Source organism: Arachis hypogaea, chromosome 11, assembly GCF_003086295.3.
Source record: "Arachis hypogaea cultivar Tifrunner chromosome 11, arahy.Tifrunner.gnm2.J5K5, whole genome shotgun sequence".
Lineage (NCBI taxonomy): Eukaryota > Viridiplantae > Streptophyta > Magnoliopsida > Fabales > Fabaceae > Arachis > Arachis hypogaea.
In genome coordinates this window covers 24,010,869-24,026,916 of record NC_092046.1, presented here as the reverse complement: position 1 = coordinate 24,026,916, position 16,048 = coordinate 24,010,869, and the positions used below count along the sequence as shown (strand labels likewise).

Genomic DNA, 16,048 nt, shown 5'->3' with positions numbered 1-16,048 from the left:
AACTGGCGTTCAACGCCAGCCTTCTGCCCAAATCTGGCGTCCAGCGCCAGAAAAGGATCCAAAACCAGAGTTGAACGCCCAAACTGGCACAGAAACTGGCGTTCAACTCCACAAATGGCCTCTGCACGTGCAACACTTAAGCTCAGCCCAAACACACACCAAGTGGGCCCCGGAAGTGGATTTATACATCAAATACTTACTCATGTAAACCCTAGTAGCTAGTTTATTATAAATAGGACCTCTTACTATTGTATTAGGCATCTTTGGACGCCTGGTTCTTAGATCAGAGGGGCTGGCCATCTCGGCCATGCCTGGACCTTCACTTATGTATTTTTAACGGTAGAGTTTCTACACTCCATAGATTAAGGTGTGGAGCTCTACTGTTCCTCAAAGATTAATGCAAAGTACTTCTGTTTTCTATTCAATTCTTCTTATTTCGCTTCTAAGATATCCATTCGCACCCAAGAACGTGATGAAGGTGATGATTATGTGTGACGCTCATCATCCTTCTCCCTTATGAACGCGTGCCTGACAAATACTTCTGTTCTACATGAATTAAGCTAGAATGAGTATCTCTTAGATCTCCTAACCAGAATCTTCGTGGCGTAAGCTAGAATGATGGCGGCATTCAAGAGAATCCGGAAGGTCTAAACCTTGTCTGTGGTATTCCGAGTAGGATTCAATGATTGAATGACTGTGACGAGCTCCTAACTCGCGATTGCAGGGCGTTAGTGACAGACGCAAAAGGATAGTAAATCCTATTCCAGCATGATCGAGAACCGACAGATGAATAGCCGTGCCGTGACAGGGTGCGTGAGCATATTATTCACTGAGAGGATAAGATGAAGCCATTGGCAAGGGTGATGCCTCCAGACGATTAGCCGTGCCGTGACAGGGCATTGGATCATTTTCCCGTGAGATGACCGAAAGTAGCCATTGACAGTGGTGATGTATCACATAAAGCCAGCCATGGAAAAGAGTAAGACTGATTGGATGAAGATAGCAGGAAAGCAGAGGTTCAGAGGAACGAAAAGCATCTCCATTCGCTTATCTGAAATTCCTGCTAATGAATCTACATAAGTATCTCTATCCCTTTTATTGTTTATTTTAATCTAATAAAATATCATGTTTAAATCCGCCTGACTGAGATTTGCAAGGTGACCATAGCTTGCTTCATACCAACAATCTCCGTGGGATTCGACCCTTACTCACGTAAGGTATTACTTGGACGACCCAGTGCACTTGCTGGTTAGTTGTATCGAAGTTGTGACAATTATGAATTAAGATCAGAGCACCAAGCTTTGGAGCCATTACCAGGATTTGTTCAAGCCTGGAGATCACAATTTCGTGCACCATTTGTTGCATTTGTATTTGATTGTGTTTGCTTATCTTATTTCTTTGTGATTGTGCTGTTTGTCTCATTGCAACTTGTTTGTGTGTAGATTTAGGTCTCTTATTTGTGCTCTTAGTTTATAGATGTATTGAGGTGACTAAGAACTGATGTTGTGATTGAGAATTTATTATGTGACTGAGAGATGGTTAATATGACTAATTTTGTGACTAAAATCTGGTTTGAGTTTAGAAATTTAAAGAAAGTAATTAATTATCTAAAGTAAAATTAAAAAGTATTTTCAAAGGTTTATTTGTATTTTATTCGTTACTTTTACGGTATTCTCATTTCCTACTAAGAACGTGTGGTTTAGTTCTCATCCAAAAAATTTCCACCATTTCAGTGACACAGATTTGAAGACTCAATATGAAGCTACGGACAATTAGTAAATTTTATTTATAATTTCAATTACTTTTATAGAGTCCCCTCGCTCTTGTTGCTTAAGTTTTATTTTATACAGAGGGATACGTATTGTATCTAAGTTTTATTTTGATTTCTTGTGTATAACATTTATTATTATTAATATTTATGTGTATTATTATTTGGAGATCTTTGATATGTGATTTTAATAAATAAAAACAAAATTTTCTAGAGTTTTCTTAAAGACTGGAGTATGATATCGATATAAAGGCTCAATATTAAATAGATAATAAAGGAAAGCAGGTCAGTAACACCTTACTTTTTGTACGATCATGACGTACTGTAAGTTGGGTCATTATACCTCCAACCATCAAATATGCTTTTCTTGTTGATAATTACAATTTTCTAGTGATTATAAGTTCCTCATTGAGCTTGTCTAAGGAAGTTGAATTGCTTAAAGTGCTAAGAGCCATAAAACAGCACTTGGGTGGACCATCAAATATCTTAAAAGAATAAGCCCCAGTGTATGCATGCATAAAATTTGTCTTGAAGTTGATGCTAAACCGTGGTTCAAGCAAGCACAACGGAGTCTCAACTCGGTGATAAAAGAGGTAGTTAAAAAAGAAGTCATGAAGTTGTGGGATACAAGAATAATTTACCCAATTTCTGACTGATTGATGAGCGGATAATTTGTACGCTTTTTGGCATTGTTTTTAGTATGTTTTTAGTAGGATCTAGTTACTTTTAGAGATGTTTTCATTAGATTTTATGTTAAATTCACATTTCTGGACTTTACTATGAGTTTGTGTATTTTTCTGTGATTTCAGGTATTTTCTGGCTGAAATTGAGGGACTTGAGCAAAAATCAGATTCAGAGGTTGAAGAAGGACTGCTGATGCTGTTGGATTCTGACTTCCCTGCACTCAAAGTGGATTTTCTAGAGCTACAAAACTCAAAATGGTGCGCTTTCAATTGCGTTGGAAAGTAGACATCCAGGGCTTTCCATCCATGTATAATAGTCCATACTTTGGCCGAGTTTAGATGACGTAAAAGGGCGTTGAACGCCAGTTCTATGCTGCTATCTGGAGTTAAACGCCAGAAACAAGTCACAAACCAGAGTTGAACGCCAAAAATACGTTACAACCTGGCGTTCAACTCCAAGAAGGACCTCTACACGTGCAACACTCAAGCTCAGCCCAAGCACACACCAAGTGGGCCCCGGAAGTGGATTTATACATCAATTACTTACTTCTGTAAACCCTAGTAACTAGTTTAGTATAAATAGAACTTTTTACTATTGTATTAGACATCTTGAGTTTTATCTTTGGAATATATTTTGATCTATTGATCACGTATGGGAGGCTGGCCACTCGGCCATGCCTACCCTCTATTCACTTATGTATTTTCATACGGTAGAGTTTCTACACTCTATAGATTAAGGTGTGGAGCTCTGCTGTTCCTCAAAGATTAATGTAAAGTACTACTGTTTTCTATTCAATTCATCTTATTTCGCTTCTAAGATATTCATTAGCACTTCAACCTGAATGTGATGAACGTGACAATCATCATTATTCCCCATGAACGCGTGCCTAACAACCACTTCCGTTCTACATTAGATTTAATGAGTATCTCTTAGATCTCTTAATCAGAATCTTCGTGGTATAAGCTAGATTGATGGCGGCATTCATGAGAGTCCGGAAAGTCTAAACCTTGTCCGTGGTATTCCGAGTAGGACTCTGGGATTGAATGACTGTGACGAACTCAAAACTTGCGAGTGCTGGGCGTAGTGACAGACGCAAAAGGATAGTAAATTCTATTCCAGTATGATCGAGAACCTCCAAGATGATTAGCCATGCAGTGACAGTGCATCGGACCATTTTCACAGAGAGGAATAGGATGCAACCAACGACAAGGGTGATGCCTCCAGACGATTAGCCGTGCTGTGACAGAGCATCTTGGACCATTTTCCCGAGAGGATTGAAAGTTGCCATTGGCACCGGTGACATCCTTACAAAAAGCCAGCCATAGAAAGGAGTAAGACTGATTGGATGAAGACAGCAGGAAAGCAGAGGTTCAGAGGAATGAAAGCATCTCCATACGCTTATCTGAAATTCTCACTAATGATTTACATAAGTATTTCTATCCTTCTTTTATTACTTATTTTCAAAAACCCCATTACTATTTTATATCTGCCTGACTGAGATTTACAAGGTGACCATAGCTTGCTTCATACCAACAATCTCTGTGGGATTCGACACTTACACACGTAAGGTATTACTTGGACGACCCAGTGCACTTGCTGGTTAGTTATGCGAAGTTGTGAAGATATGTTTAGACCATGGTTCTGTGCATCCGTTTTTGGTGCCATTGCCAGGGAATCAATTTTGAACAATAATTCACAACCTGAGTAACAATTTCACATGCCAAGTTTTTGGCGCCGTTGCCGGGGATTGTTCGAGTTTGGACAATTGACGGTTCATCTTGTTGCTCAGATTAGGTAATTTTCTTTTTGTTTTTCTTTTCAAAAATTTTTCAAAAATCTTTCAAAAAATTTTCTCCTTTGTTTTTGAAAAAAAAATGTTTTCAAAAATATATCTTTCTTCAAAAGTTTTAAGAATGAATTCTAGTATTTCATATAACATGTTTTAGCTTGGCTGGCTATTAAGCCATGTCTAATTCCCAGGATTTTGATTGAGGACTATGAATTCATTGCTTCCTTTTTCCCAAATATTTTCGAAAAAATTAAAAGAAAATACAAAAAAATCATAAAATCACAAAAATAAAAAATATTTTGTGTTTCTTGTTTGAGTCTTGAGTCATGTTATAAGTTTGGTGTCAATTGCATGTTCATCTTGCATTTTTCGAAAAAATTCATGCATTCATAGTGATCTTCATGATCTTCAAGTTGTTCTTGGTAAGTCTTCTTGTTTGATCTTTGCATTTGCATGTTTTGTGTCTTTTCTTGTTTTTCATATGCATTCCTGAATTCTTTATGTCTAAGCATTAAAGAATTCTAAGTTTGGTGTCTTGCATGTTTTCTTTGCATTAAAAATTTTTCAAAAATGTGTTTTTGATGTTCATCATGATCTTCATAGTGTTCTTGGTGTTCATCTTGACATTCATAACATTCTTGCATGCATTCATTGTTTTGATCCATAACTTTCATGCATTGCATCATTTTTCTTGTTTTTCTCTCTCATCATAAAAATTCAAAAATCAAAAAAAAAATATCTTCCCCTTTTTTTCTCTTAAAATTTCGAAAATTTGGATTGACTTTTTCAAAAAATTTTAAAATCTAGTTGTTTTTATGAGTCAAATCAAATTTTCAATTTAAAAATCTTATCTTTTTCAAAACCTTTTTCAAAAATCAAATCTTTTTCATTTTTCTTAGTTATTTTCAAAAATTATAAAAATATTTTTCAAAAATCTTTTTCTTAATTTCACATCATATTTTCGAAAATAACATCATCAATTAATGTTTTGATTCAAAAATTTCAAGTTTGTTACTTACTTGTTAAGAAAGATTCAAACTTTAAGTTCTAGAATCATATCTTGTGATTTCTTGTGAATCAAGTCATTAATTGAGATTTTAAAAAAATCAAATCTTTTTCAAAACTAATTTCAATCATATCTTTTCAAAAATATCTTCTTATCTTATCTTTTTCAAAATTTGATTTTTAAAATATCTTCTCTAACTTCTTAACTTCTTATCTTTTCAAAATTTGTTTCAACTAACTAACTAACTTTTTGTTTGTTTCTTACCTTTTTCAAAACCACCTAACAAACTCTCTCTCTCTAATTTTCGAAAATATCTTCCCTCTTTTTCAAAATTTCTTTTTAATTAACTAATTATTTTAATTTTTTTATTTTCGAAAATTTCTAACCTTTTTCAAAAACTTTTTTCGAAAATCACTAACTCTTTTTCAAAAATTATTTTCGAAAATTCTCCTTCTCTCTCATCTCCTTCTATTTATTTATTCATCTACTAACATCTCCTCACCTCACATCTCTGCTCTCCTCACCCTTGTATTTCTTTCTTTACATTACATTCTTTTCCCCATCCCTTCTTCCACTTACATAAGGACCTCTATACTGTGGTATAAAGGATCCCTGTTATTATTATTATTATTATTATTTTCTGTGCCCTCTTCTTTGTCATATGAGCAGGAGCAAGGACAAGAATATTCTTGTTGAAGCAGATCCAGAACCTGAAAGGACTCTGAGGAGGAAACTAAGAGAAGCTAAATTACAACAATCCAGAGAGAACCTTTCAGAAATTTTCGAACAAGAAGAGGAGATGGCAGCTGAAAATAATAATAATGCAAGGAGGATGCTTGGTGACTTTACTGCACCTAATTCCAATTTACATGGAAGAAGCATCTCCATCCCTACCATTGGAGCAAACAACTTTGAGCTGAAACCTTAGCTAGTTTCTCTGATGCAGCAGAACTGCAAGTTTCATGGACTTCCATCTGAAGATCCTTTTCAGTTCTTAACTGAATTCTTGCAGATCTGTGATACTGTTAAGACTAATAGACTAGATCTTGAAGTCTACAGGCTCATACTTTTCCCTTTTGCTGTAAGAGACAGAGCTAGAGTGTGGTTGGACTCTCAACCCAGAGATAGCCTGAACTCTTGGGATAAGCTGGTCACGGCTTTCTTAGCCAAGTTCTTTCCTCCTCAAAAGCTGAGCAAGCTTAGAGTGAATGTTCAAACCTTCAGACAGAAAGAAGGTGAATCCCTCTATGAAGCTTGGGAAAGATACAAGCAGCTGACCAAAAAGTGTCCTTCTGACATGCTTTTAGAATGAACCATCCTGGATATATTCTATGATGGTTTATCTGAGCTATCAAAGATGTCATTGGATACTTCTGCAGGTGGATCCATTCACCTAAAGAAAATGCCTGTAGAAGCTCAAGAACTCATTGACATGGTTGCTAATAACCAGTTCATGTACACTTCTGAGAGGAATCCTTTGAGTAATGAGACGCCTCAGAAGAAGGGAGTTCTTGAAGTTGATACTTTGAATGCCATATTGGCTCAGAACAAAATATTGACTCAGCAAGTCAATATGATTTCTCAGAGTCTGAATGGAATACAAGCTGCATCCAACAGTACTCAAGAGGCATCTTCTGAGGAAGAAGCTTATGATCCTGAGAACCCTGCAATAGCAGAGGTAAATTACATGGGTGAACCATATGGAAACACCTATAATCCATCATGGAGAAATCATCCAAATCTCTCATGGAAGGATCAAAGGCCTCAACAAGGCTTTAATAATGGTGGAAGAAACAGGTTTAACAATAATAAACCTTTTCCATCATCCACTCAGCAACAGACAGAGAACTCTGAACAAAATACCTCTAATTTAGCAAACTTAATCTCTAATCTATCCAAGGCCACTGTAAGTTTCATGAATGAAACAAGGTCTTCCATTAGAAATTTGGAAGCACAAGTGGGCCAGCTGAGTAAAAGGATCACTGAAATCCCTCCTAGTACTCTCCCAAGCAATATAGAAGAGAATCCAAAAGGAGAGTGCAAGGCCATTGACATAAGCACCATGGCCGAACCTGTAAGGGAAGCAGAGGATGTGAATCCCAAGGAGGAAGACCTCCTGGGACGTCCAGTGATCAATAAGGAGCTTCCCTCTGAGGAACCAAAGGACTCTGAGGCTCATCTATAGACCATAGAGATTCCATTGAACCTCCTTATACCATTCATGAGCTCTGATGAGTATTCCTCTTCTGAAGAGAATGAGGATGTTACTGAAGAGCAAGCTGCCAGGTTCCTTGGTGCGATCATGAAGCTAAATGCCAAATTATTTGGCATTGATACTTGGGAAGATGAACCTCCCTTGTTCACCAATGAACTAAGTGATCTGGATCAACTGACATTGCCTCAGAAGAGACAGGATCCTGGAAAGTTCATAATACCTTGTACTATAGGCACCATGATCTTTAAGGCTCTGTGTGACCTTGGTTCAGGGATAAACCTCATGCCCCTCTCTGTAATAGAGAAACTGGGAATCTATGGGGTACAAGCTGCTAAAATCTCATTAGAGATGGCAGACAATTCAAGAAAACAGGCTTATGGACAAGTAGAGGACGTGTTAGTAAAGGTTGAAGGCCTTTACATCCCTACTGATTTCATAGTCATAGATACTGGAAAGGAAGAGGATGAATCCATCATCCTAGGAAGACCTTTCCTAGCCACAGCAAGAGCTGTGATTGATGTGGACAGAGGAGAATTGATCCTTCAATTAAATGAGGACAACCTTTTGTTTACAACTCAAGGATCTCTCTCTGCATCCATGGAGAGGAAGCATAAAAAGCTTCTCTCAAAGCAGAGTCAAACAAAGCCCCCACAGTCAAACTCTAAGTTTGGTGTTGGGAGGCCACAACCAAACTCTAAGTTTGGTGTCAAACCCCCATATCCAAACTCTAAGTTTGGTGTTGGGAGGTCTCAACAGAACTCTGCGCATCTGTGAGGCTCCATGAGAACCCACTGTCAAGCTATTGACATTAAAGAAGCGCTTGTTGGGAGGCAACCCAATGCTTAATTATCTAATTTTATTTTTGTTTTTCATGTTTTATTAGGTTCATGAACATGTGGAGTCACAAAATAAATATAAAAATTGAAAATGGAATCAAAAACAGCAAAAGAAAAATCACACCCTGGAGGAAGACCTTACTGGCGTTTAAACGCCAGTAAGAAGCATGTTTTGGGCGTTCAACGCCAAAACAGAGCATGGTTCTGGCGTTGAACGCCAGAAATGGGCAGCATCTGGGCGTTTGAACGCCAGAAATGCACCCTGGAGGAGAGCTGGCACTGAATGCCCAGAACAAGCATGGTTCTGGCATTCAACGCCAGAAATAGGCTACAAATGGGCGTTCAACGCCCAGAACAAGCACCAACCTGGCGCTGAACGCCCAGAGTTGTGTGCAAGGGCATTTTACATGCCTAATTTGGTGCAAGGTTGTAAATCCTTAAACACCTCAGGATCTGTGGACCCCACAGGATCACCTCAGGATCTGTGGACCCCACAGGATCCCCACCTACCTCCACTCACTTCTTCTCACCCCTCTTTCACACAATCCCATAAACACTCTTCCTCAAAACCCTTCACCAATCACCTCATTCTCTCTTCCCCATCACCTCTTCACCACTCACATCCATCCACTCTTCCCCATAAACCTACCTCATAAACTCCACCTACCTTCAAAATTCAAAATCAATTTCCCACCCAAACCCACCCTAAATGGCCAAACCTTCACCCCCCTCCCATCCCTATATATAACCCTCCATTCTTCCTCATTTTCACACAACACAACCCTCTCTTCTCTTCTTGGCCGAAACACACCTCCCCCCTCTTCTCCATCTTTTCTTCTTCTCCTTCATCTCATTCTTTAGTTTCTTGCTCGAGGGCGAGCAATATTCTAAGTTTGGTGTGGTAAAAGCATAAGCTTTTTGTTTTTCCATTACCATTGATGGCACCTAAGACCGGAGAATCCTCTAGAAAAGGAAAAGGGAAGACAAAAGCTTCCACCTCCGAGTCATGGGAGATGGAAAGGTTCATCTCCAAAGCCCATCAAGACCACCTCTTTGATGTTGTGGCCAAGAAGAAGGTGATCCCCGAGGTCCCTTTCAAACTCAAAAGAAATGAGTATCTGGAGATCCGACATGAAATTCAAAGAAGAGGTTGGGAAGTTCTAACAAACCCTATCCAACAAGTCGGCATCCTAATGGTTCAAGAGTTCTATGCTAATGCATGGATCACTAGGAACCATGATCAAAGTAAAAACCCGAACCCAAAGAATTATCTCACCATGGTTCGGGGGAAATACTTAGATTTTAGTTCGGAAAATGTGAGGTTGGCGTTCAACTTGCCAAACATGGAAGAGAACGCACGCCCCTACACAAGGAGAGTCAACTTTGATCAAAGGTTGGACCAAGTCCTCATGGACATATGTGTAGAAGGAGCTCAATGGAAGATTGACTCAAAAGACAAACCGGTTCAACTAAGAAGACAGGACCTTAAGCCTGTAGCTAGAGGATGGTTGGAGTTCATTCAATGCTCAATCATTCCCACTAGCAACCGGTCTGAAGTTACTATAGACCGGGCCATCATGATCCATAGCATCATGATTAGAGAAGAGGTGGAAGTTCATGAGATTATACCTCAAGAACTCTACAAGGTGGCTGACAAGTCCTCCACTATGGCAAGGTTAGCCTTTCCTCACCTCATTTGCCACCTATGCAATTCGGCTGGGATTGACATAGAGGGAGATATCCTCATTAAAGAGGACAAGCCCATCACTAAGAAAAAGATGGAGCAAGCAAGAGAGCCCATTCATGGAGCTCAAGAGGCGCATGAATCTCATCACCATGAGATCCCAGAGATGCCTCAAATGTATTTTCCTCCACAAAACTATTGGGAGCAAATCAACACCTCCCTCGGAGAATTAAGTTCCAACATGGGACAATTAAGGGTGGAACATCAAGAGCACTCCATCATCCTTCATGAAATTAGAGAAGATCAAAAAGCAATGAGGGAGGAGCAACAAAGACAAGGAAGAGACATAGAAGAGCTCAAGGACATCATTGGTTCCTCAAGAAGGAAATGCCACCATCACTAAGGTGGACTCATTCTTTGTTCTTACTTTCTCTGTTTTTCGTTTTCTCTATGTTAAGTGCTTATCTATGTTTGTGTCTTCATTACATGATCATTAGTAGTCAGTAACTTTGTCTTAAAGTTATGAATGTCCTATGAATCCATAACCTCTCTTAAATGAACAATGTTTTAATTCAAAAGAACAAGAAGTACATGAGTTTCGAATTTATCCTTGAACTTAGTTTAATTATATTGATGTGGTGACAATGCTTTTTGTTTTCTGAATGTATGCTTGAACAGTGCATATGTCTTTTGAAGTTGTTGTTTAAGAATGTTAAATATGTTGGCTCTTGAAAGAATGATGACTAGGAAACATGTTACTTGATAATCTGAAAAAACATAAAAATGATTCTTGAAGCAAGAAAAAGCAGCAAAGAACAAAGCTTGCAGAGAAAAAAAAATAGGCGAAAAAAAATATAGAAAGAAAAAGAAAAAGCAAGCAGAAAAAGCCAAAAGCTCTTAAAACCAAGAGGCAAGAGCAAAAAGCCAATAACCCTTAAAACCAAAAGGCAAGGGCAAATAAAAAGGATCCCAAGGCTTTGAGCATCAGTGGATAGGAGGGCCTAAAGGAATAAAATCCTGGTCTAAGCGGCTAAACCAAGATGTCCCTAACCATGTGCTTGTGGCGTGAAGGTGTCAAGTGAAAACTTGAGACTGAGCGGTTAAAATCAAGGTCCAAAGCAAAAAAAAGAGTGTGCTTAAGAACCCTGGACACCTCTAATTGGGGACTTTAGCAAAGCTGAGTCACAATCTGAAAAGGTTCACCCAATTATGTGTCTGTGGCATTTATGTATCCGGTGGTAATACTAGAAAACAAAGTGCTTAGGGCCACGGCCAAGACTCATAAAATAGCTGTGTTCAAGAATCATCATACTGAACTAGGAGAATCAATAACACTATCTGAACTCTGAGCTCCTAAAGAAGCCAATCATTCTGAACTTCAATGGATAGAGTGAGATGCCAAAACTATTCAAGAGGCAAAAAGCTATAAGTCCCGCTCATATGATTGAAGCAATGTTTCATTGATTGTTTAGAATTTATAGTATATTCTCTTCTTTTTATCCTATTTGATTATCAGTTGCTTGGGGACAAGCAACAATTTAAGTTTGGTGTTGTGATGAGCGGATAATTTGTACGCTTTTTGGCATTGTTTTTATTATGTTTTTAGTAGGATCTAGTTACTTTTAGGGATGTTTTTATTAGTTTTTATGTTAAATTCACTTTTCTGGACTTTACTATGAGTTTGTGTGTTTTTCTGTGATTTCAGGTATTTTCTGGCTGAAATTGAGGGACTTGAGCAAAAATCAGATTCAGAGGTTGAAGAAGGACTGCTAATGCTGTTGGATTCTGACCTCCCTGAACTCAAAGTGGATTTTCTGGAGCTACAGAACTCAAAATGGCGCGCTTTCAATTGCGTTAAAAAGTAGACATCCAGGGCTTTCCAGCAATATATAATAGTCCATACTTTGGCCGCGTTTAAATGACGTAAAAGGGCGTTGAACGCCAGTTCTACGCTGCTGTCTGGAGTTAAACGCCAGAAACAAGTCACAAACCAGAGTTGAACGCCAGAAATACGTTACAACCTGGCGTTCAACTCCAAGAAGGACCTCTACACGTGCAACACTCAAGCTCAGCCCAAGCACACACCAAGTGGGCCCCGGAAGTGGATTTATACATCAATTACTTACTTCTGTAAACCCTAGTAACTAGTTTAGTATAAATAGAACTTTTTACTATTGTATTAGACATCCTGAGTTTTATCTTTGGAATATATTTTGATCTATTGATCACGTATGGGAGGCTGGCCACTCGGCCATGCCTACCCTCTATTCACTTATGTATTTTCATACGGTAGAGTTTCTACACTCCATAGATTAAGGTGTGGAGCTCTGCTGTTCCTCAAAGATTAATGCAAAGTACTACTGGTTTCTATTCAATTCATCTTATTTCGCTTTTAAGATATTCATTAGCACTTCAACCTGAATGTGATGAACGTGACAATCATCATTATTCCCCATGAACGCGTGCCTGACAACCACTTCCGTTCTACATTAGATTGAATGAGTATCTCTTAGATCTCTTAATCAGAATCTTCGTGGTATAAGCTAGATTGATGGCGGCATTCATGAGAGTCCAGAAAGTCTAAACCTTGTCCGTGGTATTCCGAGTAGGACTCTGGGATTGAATGACTGTGACGAACTCAAAACTCGCGAGTGCTGGGCGTAGTGACAGACGCAAAAGGATAGTAAATTCTATTCCAGTATGATCGAGAACCTCCAAGATGATTAGCCATGCAGTGACAGCGCATCGGACCATTTTCACAGAGACGAATAGGATGCAACCAACGACAAGGGTGATGCCTCCAGACGATTAGCCGTGCTGTGACAGAGTATCTTGGACCATTTTCCCGAGAGGATTGAAAGTAGCCATTGGCACCGGTGACATCCTTATAAAAAGCCAGCCATAGAAAGGAGTAAGACTGATTGGATGAAGACAGCAGGAAAGCAGAGGTTCAGAGGAATGAAAGCATCTCCATACGCTTATCTGAAATTCTCACCAATGATTTACATAAGTATTTCTATCCTTCTTTTATTACTTATTTTCAAAAACCCCATTTCTATTTTATATCTGCCTGACTGAGATTTACAAGGTGACCATAGCTTGCTTCATACCAACAATCTCCGTGGGATTCGACCCTTACTCACGTAAGGTATTACTTGGACGACCCAGTGCACTTGCTGGTTAGTTATGCGAAGTTGTGAAGATATGTTTAGACCATGATTTTGTGCATCCGTTTTTGGTGCCATTGCCAGGGAATCAATTTCGAACAATAATTCACAACCTGAGTAACAATTTCGCATACCACTGACCATGGGTGAGCCAGGTTCAAGTTGTTTCGAAGAAAGGCGGAGTCATAGTGGTCACCAATGAAAAGAAATAGTTTATCTCTACTAGAACCGTCACAGGGTGGCGCATGTGCATTGACTATAGATGGCTCAATAATTCCACTAGGAAGGATCACTTTCCCTTGCCTTTTATTGATTAGATGCTAGAAAGATTGGCGGGACACGCTTTCTATTGTTTCTTGGATGGATACTCTAGGTACAATCAAATTGCAGTGGATCCAGTAGACCAAGAGAAGATGGCATTCACTTGTTCGTTTAGTGTCTTCGCCTACTACCGCATGCCTTTTGGGCTTTACAATGCTCCTGCTACTTTTCAAAGGTGCATGCTTTCTATTTTTTCTGACATGATAGAAAATTCATTGAGGTATTTCTGTACGATTTCTCTGTTTTTGGTAATTTTTTTAATACTTGCTTGCAACATCTATCCTTAGTTTTGAGAAGGTGCCAAGAGACAAATCTTGTCTTGAATTGGGAAAAATGTCACTTTATGATTACTGAAGGAATTGTTCTTGGCCATTGGATCTCAAACAAAGGCATAAAGGTTGACAAGGCTAAGGTGGAGGTAATTGAGAAATTACCACCTCTTGTAAGTGTCAAAGCCATAAGGAGTTTCCTTGGTCATGCTAGATTTTACAGGAGATTTATAAATGATTTTTCCAAAATTGTTAAACCATTGAGCAATCTTTTAGTCACTGATGTTCCTTTTAATTTTGATAATGATTGTTTGCATGCCTTTGAAACCCTGAAAGCCAAGCTTGTCTCTGCCTTGATAATTGCTCTACCAAATTGGGCTTTAGCTTTTGAACTTATGCGTGATGCAAGTGATTTTGCAATTGGTGCTGTCTTAGGAAAAACACGATAAGGTTTTACATGTCATTTATTATGCAAGCCGTGTTTTAACTGATGCCCAAAAGAATTACACCACAATAGAGAAAGAGTTTTTAGCCGTGGTTTTTTCTTTTGATAAATTTAAATCCTATTTAATTGGTTTAAAAGTAATTGTCTACAATGATCATTCAGCTCTTAAGTTTCTTTTAACCATGCAGGACACTAAACCAAGGCTAATTAGGTAGGTGCTTCTCTTGCAAGTATTTGATATTTAAATTAGAGATAGAAAAGATTCTAAAAGTCAAGTTGTTGACCATCTCTCAAGAGTTAAACCTTTAGAAGCCCATGTTGAGAAAATTCCTATGAATGAAGGATTTCCTGATGACTAGCTTCTTATTGTACACAAGGCTCCATGGTTTACTGATATGGCTAATTACAAGGCCGAAAAATGCATTCCAGAGGAGCTCACTTGGCACCAAAGGAAGAAGTTGCAACATGATGATCGCAACTTCATATGGGAGGAGCCATATTTGTTTAAGAGATTCTATGATGACATAATTCAAAGATGCATTGCGGAGGAAGAAACTAAAGAGGTCTTACGGTACTGCCATGGTTCTGACTGTGGTGGCTATTTTGGTGGCAATAGAACAGCCGCAAAGGTTCTCCTGTAAGACCCCAGTTTTTTAGAAATTTGATTATGATATTTATTTATGATTTTTTTAAAGGAAAAATCAATTTAATTATCTCTAATTTTTATTGAATTAGTATTTGTTTAAAAATAATTTATAAGTTGATAATTAAATGGTATTTCAAAGATAATTATTTTGTATTCAATTTGGTTTTTAAAATCATTACTCTACCCTTCAATTTTTATTAAATTCTTACTTTACTAAAATCTCCAATTCCATACACAAATCCTAATTTACACTACCCAAATCCTAACCTAATCCTAAAACACACTACACTCACCCCACCCCTTTATTACCACCGCCACCCTTTCCCACACACACCCCCTACTTGAAAAAGAAAGAAAAGAGAATAGGGAGAAACAGAGAGGGGGAGAAGAGAAGGAAAGAAAGAGGGAATGGATGAGACGGCGCTGGCGGAGCTGGTGCCACCGTCGCCATCATCATCACCAATGATGGGGAGAGAAAAAGCCAAACACAAAGAGAGAGAGAGAGAGAGAGAGAGAGAGAGAGAGAGGAGCGTGAGGGAGAAGGAGCTGTGGAAGGAGGAGCCGCCACCGTCGTCCATGGGGCCATCATTGTGTGTCGCCATCGAGCCATGCCCCATCGCCGTTGTTTATGCATCATCATTGTCATTAGCTTCGTCGCCAAAATTCCATGGCTGCCGCTGGTGAGCTTCGAAGAGAGAGGAGCTTGAGGAGAGAGAGAGATCGATAGAGCAAGCTTCTGTTTGCACGCCGTGCCTCCACTGCCACAGATCTGTCATCGACGTTGAGCCAGCTTCATCACTACCATTCCTGCCGCCGTCGCCACTGTCTGGGTGGTTGGTACACGAATTGCGAATCACACTTTTCACAACGCGTACCACTAACCAGCAAGTGCACTGGGTCGTCCAAGTAATACCTTACGTGAGTAAGGGTCGAATCCCACAGAGATTGTTGGTTTGAAGCAATCTATGGTTATCTTGTAAATCTTAGTCAGGAAGTCAATTATGTTTATCAGTTGAATTATGAATAACCAGTAGAGCATAAATTAAAAGTTACTTGTTGTGTAGTAATGGAGAATATGTTGGAGTTTTGGAGATGCTTTGTCTTCTGAATCTCTGCTTTCCTCTGTCTTCTGATTCACGCACGCACGTCCTCCTATGGCAAGCTGTGTGTTGGTGGATCACCGTTGTCAATGGCTACCTTCCATCCTTCCAGTGAAAA

General features: G+C 38.9%; 1 non-coding gene across 1 annotated transcript; it reads right to left on the bottom strand.

The window, feature by feature from the left end:
- Positions 1-6,442: 6,442 nt before the first annotated feature.
- LOC112725701 (small nucleolar RNA R71) lies at positions 6,443-6,550 on the bottom strand. The gene has a single exon (XR_003164791.1). It is a non-coding gene; the product is annotated as a small nucleolar RNA R71 (small nucleolar RNA).
- Between the last annotated feature and the right edge of the window lie 9,498 nt (positions 6,551-16,048).